Source organism: Quercus lobata, chromosome 2, assembly GCF_001633185.2.
Source record: "Quercus lobata isolate SW786 chromosome 2, ValleyOak3.0 Primary Assembly, whole genome shotgun sequence".
In the NCBI taxonomy this organism is placed as follows: Eukaryota; Viridiplantae; Streptophyta; class Magnoliopsida; order Fagales; family Fagaceae; genus Quercus; species Quercus lobata.
This window is the reverse complement of record NC_044905.1, coordinates 86653412-86661190: the sequence shown is the minus strand read 5'-3', so window position 1 is coordinate 86661190 and position 7779 is coordinate 86653412.

Here is a 7779-nt window from a genome sequence, read left to right as displayed (position 1 = left end):
GTCTCTTCGTCCTTAAAGGACGGAGGAGGCTACTACACCATGTCTCCACCTAGTGTAAGAATGTACCGTCGCTAGTCAAGTCCAACCGTTGTGAAGTACAGACTTCTAGAATAATCTAACTTTTACGTCAGTTATGGAAGTTACCTTCGAGCCTTGTGAATTCCTCAACGGTAGGAACGGTTACCAAACAGGTAACTACTCCCCGCATACTATATAAACACACGCCAATGAAAGAGTAAGGGATTCTGTTTTTCTGAGACTTTCAATTTACAAAGTCATACAAAAGGCTAACTTCACCATCGGAGGATTCTTGGCCGGCTTCCACCGGTCTCCTCTGAGTTTTTGTTTGTTTTCTCAGGATTCAGTCACAAATTCATCAAGACCCAGCACGTTCAGTCCACTGATATCACAGGATTCATCAGTGAATATCCAAAGTAAGCATTTGTTAGTTAAACTCATGAGCAAGACAGAGCTTTATGGGTTGGTTCTTATAAATTTGATTGTGCTGGTATTTGAAATGAAATTAGGACCAGAGGTAGTAATATGGAATGGTGGCATTTACTGTGGTTTAACTTGGCCATTCCCAAACATTCATTTGTTGGTTGGATAGTTATTCTTAGTAAACTTTCAACCAAAGCTAGAATTTCGCAACGGGGTCTTCCAAGTTCCAGTGGATGGTTTGTGTGTTTTCTGCAACTCTGGCATTTGAGTTTAGGGACCATTTATTTTTTGGTTCTTCTTTTACCAAGAGGGTCTGGGAATTTATAATTAACTTGTTTCTAGTATCTTTTGCTAAGACTGATTGGCAGGATAGTATGAGTTAGGGAGAAATAATCTTAAAGGAAAAGGCTTAAGAACAACCCTTTGCAAACTAGCTTTGTGGGCTACTGTTTATCATGTATGGAAGCAAAGAAATTCTATTATATTTTCTAGGAAGGTATACACCGAAGATCAACTTATTTGCATTATAAAGAAGGATGTTCAAGGGAGACTAGAGAGCAAACTTTGCAGTTGTGACTCAATGCTTAATCATATCCTTTCCTATTAATGGGGACTCAAATTTGAAATGCATACTACATTATCAAACTAGTGACTGATCTATCCTATGATGGAGAATTATTGAAAGCTTGGTATTGCTGGATATCTTGTGGTGCTCTATTATTGTCGAAGCCTGGAGGATCTATTGTTTCACTGCTCAATTGTGACATGCTGCTATTGTGTTAAAAAGTTGTAATATCTTGATGATGTTAATGTATAAATTTTATTGTAGATTGAGTTTTAGGAGTGGCCAATTTTAGCTTGATTTGTTGAGATCATGGCACACTGTTAAAGGGAGTAAGCAGTCATAGCCTGCTGTTTTGTTGTAGTGGGTCTATTATAAACTTCTTTTTACAAAGGCCAGTCTTAGTTTTGCTATGGCTTGGTTGTTTTATCGTGTATTTTGGTTGATTTCTTAGTCAATAAAAAACTCATTAATTCATCAATAAAACTGAAAAAGGAGGTTATGATGCAAGACCAGGCCAGTCTTAGTTTTGCTATGGCTTGGTTGTTTTACCGTGTATTTTGGTTGATTTCTTAGTCAATAAAAAACTCATTAATTCATCAATAAAACTGAAAAAGGAGGTGGTGATGCAAGACCAGGACAAGAGAAGTTGAATGATAAAGAGAAGAAAAAAAATCACAAAAAGGCCAAGGAATTAGAGGTCATATATACTGGTATGTTTCAAATGATGGTATGTGAAAATGAGGAAAATATAAGCTTCCTAATTGAATTGAATGATGGAATTCTTCAAAGAAGCAGTGACGAAGAAAGTGGACTTGGATTTTTGTTTGATGTTCTCGTTGTAGGGTAATTTGTAATTTTTTTTCAAAAAAATTAAAAAAAAAAAAAGAATTGAAATTTGTATTACATAAAGCCTATAAATTTTGTTTGATGTTTTGAATCTCAAAACATGACAGGAGTAACTTGATGATGACACATGTTTTGAGTGCTAGTATGTTCTTTTAAATTTGTGTAAAAGACACATATTTTGGATACTTTATCGTCTCCCTTGATATATAACTTTTTTGCAGTTAAGAACTTCGAAATAAAACTTTTAGTTTGAGATTTTAAATGTTTTGAAAAAACTCATGCATTAGGGTTCTCTCTTTCTATTGAAATAAAATATTTTAGTTGCCAATAGTTGGCAAGACATTTTTTTAGTTGGTTATGATGACAAATTTTTAGTCATCATCTTGTCAACTGGATTATCAATGGCCTTTTCATTACCTTATGTATTTATTAAAAAATGTTACTAAAATTAAAATGTAAAAAGTTTAAGAAAATAATAATTGGAAAAAATAGTATATTGATCTTAAATCCAAATCCAAATCCAAATTTAGACATCCAAATAATGGAATTTCAAACCCTTCATTGTATAAAAAGACCCAAACAAGAAATTTAAAAATCAATAGATTTCAAATCAAGGTTTTTAAATCCATTAATTTTAAAATCAATGGGTTTCAAATCAAGCAAATAAAGTGGTTGTATAAAATTTTTATTTTCATTTTGGTCTTGCAAATAGAGGTTTCAGGAGGTATTTTGGTCATTTTTATATTTCAAGGATCCTTCAGTCATTTTTAAGGTTTCAAGTATATTTCGGTAATTATTTAGGTTTTAGGGGCATAAAGGTCATTTTTTAGGTTCTAAGCGTATTTCAATAACTTTTTAGGTTATGAGGTCATTTCGGTAATTTTTTAGGTTTCAAGGGTATTTCAGTAATTTTTTTAGGTTTCTGGGGCATTATGGTCATTTTTAGGTTAAAAGGGTATTTTAGTCTTTATCTTAGATTTCAAGGTTATTTGAGTCATTTTCTAGGTTTCAGGGTTATTTGGTCATTTTTTAGGTTCTATGGGTATTTTGATCATTTTTTAAGTTCTACGGATTTTTTAGGTTTTAGGGTCATTTTGGTCATTTTTTTAGTTATAAGGGTATTTTAGTCTTTTTTTAGGTTTTAGGAGGTGTTTCAATCATTTTTTAGGTTCTAAGGGTATTTCGAATGTGAGTAAAAATAAGAGAATAATCAAATGTGACAAAAGTACAGTCAGAAGTAATGTTGGTACTGCCAAATTTAATAATGGAACTGTCAAATTTGAGAATAAAAAATAGGGTACCATTGAATATGACGAAAATAGAGTCAAATGCGATGTTGGTACTGCTTAATGTGACAATGGAACATCAAATATGAGAAAAAGTAAGGGAACCACTAAATGTAACAAAAGAACTGTTATATGTGATGTTGGAACTGCACAATGTGAGGATAAGACCGTCAAATGTGAGAAAAAAATAAGGGAACCACCAAATGTGAGAAAAGAACTGTCACATGTGATATTGGAACTGCACAATATGAGGATGGAACCGTCAAGTGTGAGAAAAAAGTAAGGAACCACCCAATGTGACAAAAGAACTGTCATATGTGATGTTGGAGCTGCACAATGTGAGGATGGAACCATCAAATGTGAGAAAAAAGAAAGTAAGGGAACCACCAAATGTGAGAAAAGAACTGTCATATATGATGTTGGAACTGCACAATGTGAGGATGGAACCGTCAAATATGAGAAAAAAGTAAGGGAACCACCCAATGTGACAAAAGAACTGTCATATGTGATGTTGGAACCGCACAATGTAAGGATGAAACCGTCAAATGTGAGAAAAAAAAGAGTAAGGAAACCACTCAATGTGAGAAAAATTGTCACATGTGACGTTGGAACTGCATAATGTGAGAATAGAATTGTCAAATGTGATAAAAAAGTAAGGGAACCACCAAATGTGAGAAAAGAACTGTCATATGTAATGTTGGAACTGCACAATGTGAGGATGGAACCGTCAAGTGTGAGAAAAAAGTAAGGGAACCACCCAATGTGACAAAAGAACTGTCATATGTGATGTTGGAACCGCATAATATGAGGATGAAACCGTCAAATGTGATAAAAAAAAAGTAAGGAAACCACTAAATGTGAGAAAAACTGTCACATGTGACGTTGGAACTGCACAATGTGATAATAGAACCATCAAATGTGAGAAAAAAGTAAGGGAACCACCAAATTTGAGAAAATAACTGTTACATGTGATGTTAGAACTACACAATGTGAGAATGAAACCGTCAAGTGTGAGAAAAAAGTAAAGAACCACCCAATGTGGCAAAAGAACTGTCATATGTGATCTTGGAACCGCACAATGTGAGGATGGAACTATCAAATGTGAGAAAAAAAAGTAAGGGAACCACCAAATGTGAGAAAAAACTGTCACATGTGATGTTGGAACTGTACAATGTAAGAATAGAACCGTCAAATGTGAGAAAAAAAATAAGGGAATCACCAAATGTGAGGAAAGAACTGTCACATGTGATGTTGGAACTACACAATGTGAGAATAGAACCGTCAAATGTGAGAAAAAAGTAAGGGAATCACCAAATGTGAGGAAAGAACTATCATATGTGATGTTGAAACTACACAATGTGAGGATGGAACCGTCAAGTGTGAGAAAAAAGTAAGAGAACCACCTAATGTGACAAAAGAACTGTCACATGTGATGTTGGAACTGCACAATGTGAGGGTAGAACCGTCAAGTGTGAGAAAAAAGTAAGGAAACCATCTAATGTGACAAAAGAACTGTCATATATGATGTTAGAACCGCACAATGTGAGGATGAAACCATCAAATGTGAGAAAAAAAAGTAAAGGAACCACCAAATGTGAGAAAAAACTGTCACATGTGATGTTGGAATTGTACAATGTGAGAATAGAACCGTCATATGTGAGAAAAAAGTAAGGGAACCACCAAATGTGAGAAAAGAACTATCACATGTGATGTTGGAACTGCACAATATGAGCATGAACCGTCAAATGTGAGAAAAAAGTAACCTGATGTAACAGGTTACCTACTAGTGGGTACCGTACCCCCCCTTTTTTTGGGGGGGTATCGTAGAATTACTCATATAAATATATAAATATATATATATATATATATAAATGGGTTCAAGTTACATTTTGTGTAACTTCACAAGAGTTACACATTTTGTGAATTATTGCATTGATTACTATTAAATCTAAGGGTAAACAAACACTCATAGTAGTGTCATTATTACTCCTTAGAAATTAGTGATTTAGGCATTAACTCTTCCTATTAAAGGGAAAAAAAAAATTTATTTATTTCTTAGGAAAAATTGAAAATACCATTTATTTATTTGAAAAAGTGGGATACATTGACAATATTGGCTCCATTCTTCACTTCAGTACAATATCGCCTGTTGATTCTTTTTTCCTTCCTCGATAGGCATCTCTTTTATTCAAACTTATTGAGTTCATACTTCATAGTTCACTGTTCTGGGAGCACTGCAATTTGAATAATAATAAAAAATTCAACTTTTCCTCTTGCCAATAGAAATCTTGAGTTCTTGACAGCTCCGCTAAACCTAGCTACCTCTATGTGTGTGAGAGAAAAAGAAGATGAGTGCAAAGCTAGAGGCAAAGCGGGTTCTCCCAAATCCAGAAGAGGAAAGGAATGTTTGTCTAAGCATTACAAAACTACCTGCGGACATAGTATTTTGTTGAGACTAATTATTTCTAAAACCCTCATGACAAATTTTATTCAAGGTATTGCCAAAACTCAAATGGATGAAAAAAAAATTTCTCCTTTTTTCAGACCATATGCTGTGGTTAAGTAATGGCAAAACGATACTCCCTCCATAATAAATGAATTCTCAAAATGGTAATCATGTTTATTAAAACAAAATAAAGATAGCTTGTATTTACAATTTAATATTGAGAATTTTATGAATGGTGGTGGCCTGAAAGTATAGTGCAAAAAGAAAGACAAGAGGAAGAAGATGATGATATGGAAGAAAAAAAAAAAAGAGTTAATGCTGTGGGTTTTTTATTTTTATTTTGTTAATGCCTAAATTATTAATTTCTAGGGAGTAATAATGACACTACTATGAGTGTTTTTTGACCCTTAGATTTAATAGTAATCAATAATTCATAAAAGGTATAACTCTTGTGAAGTTACACCATATGTAACTTGAACTCATCTCATATATATATATATATATATATATATAATCAAAATCCAATTTTGTGCATTTTGTTCCCCAAAAAAATCTTAATTTTAGTGTCAAATGTGAGGATCATACCATAATTATCCTTCCTTTTCCAAGTCTCCATTTTCAACAAATCACTTCTACGTTCCTTTTGGAAGAGCAGATAAGAACCCCAACTAAATCCAGATTCACTTCCTTAAATCAGATAGTTTTTATTTTTATTTTTTGTGCAGATTAGAAACTTCTAGCAACACCAAAATTCGAGTCTTACACAACTAGTGGTACACATTACCACATCGGTTTAGGGATTCCATCATATACAACACTCTTAGTTTTTTTTCATGAATACTATGGAATTTGAAAGGGATCTCTCAAGATCTATGATGCATGATTTTGGGTATTCAAAGGGTTACTTTTGTATCTTATATAGGAAGCGGTTCTCCTTTCCTTCCAATTTTATTTTTCTACAACTTTTTAATGGTCCTGACTTATGCTCTGTAAAACACGTTCCAAGTATTGCTAAGATTTTCTTATTCCTTTCTTTCCTCCGACTTCGCTTAATTTTTGTTTAGTTACAAGAAAATAACCATGAGTGTTTGCATATGGTGTAATTTTTTTGTTACCAAGGGATTGTCATAAAATTGGGAAACTCTATTGGCAACAAAGTCAGATATTTTAAACTACTTATTTTATTAATGAAGGTTAGCTATTTTTAACTACTTATGTTCTTATTATTAATGGTAAATTATATGATTAGTTGTTGATATGCTGATATAGACAGCCTTATGTAACTTTTTTAGTAGAGCTTTTATCGTTTTCTTTTTACATGCAATAGTTTGTTTTTTCTTTCCTTTTTTTCATTTTCCGATAATTTTGATGTAAGAGTATCTAGAAATCTATTTTACATTATTCACAATTCTATTAGATCTTTGTATTTTTTCAGTCAATAATTTTTCAAGTGATTAAGGATATGATGAGGATTTAGTGGTGATATTGCATTAATAATTTGATATCATATTCGAATATATTACTGGAGATAGTTATGGATGAAGCACGAGCTAGAAGGTCAAAAAAATATTGTAAAAAAGGGTTGGTGGGACTCAAGTTGAGATGAGTGCTGGAAGTGAAATTGATGCTGAAAATCAATTTGATGTTCCTATTTTATATGGTCCTGGTATCTCTACCCTTCAAAGTGAAACCAATGATGGAAATCTATTTGATGTTCCTATTTCATATGATTTTGGTATCTCTACCCTTCAAATTCATAATAAAAATAGTGCTATTATAAAATACACAGCTATGTCTGACTTTCCCATTGCAAAAAGAAAGTAAAAAAGAAAGAATAAAAAAAAGAAAGCAATATGAAATTGTTTATTTTATAAAGAATAAAAAAGAATTTATTATTTACAGAGAACACAAAATTTAATTGCTTAAAAAAGAAAGCTATATGACATTGTTAATGAGAAAAGTACATTGTTAAAGGGTTATATAAGAAAAGTACATTTCTTAATTAATAGTTTAATACATCTAAAATGAAATTCTCTTATGAGAAAAATACTTTGTTACAAATGACTAATCCTAATATATGATTTTACAAATATTTTTTAAAATAAATTATATATTATATTTCATTACAAAATAATGACATATTATCATGCATTGCGCTAGAATAATGAGAAAGAGAAACTTGATAGAAATAATAT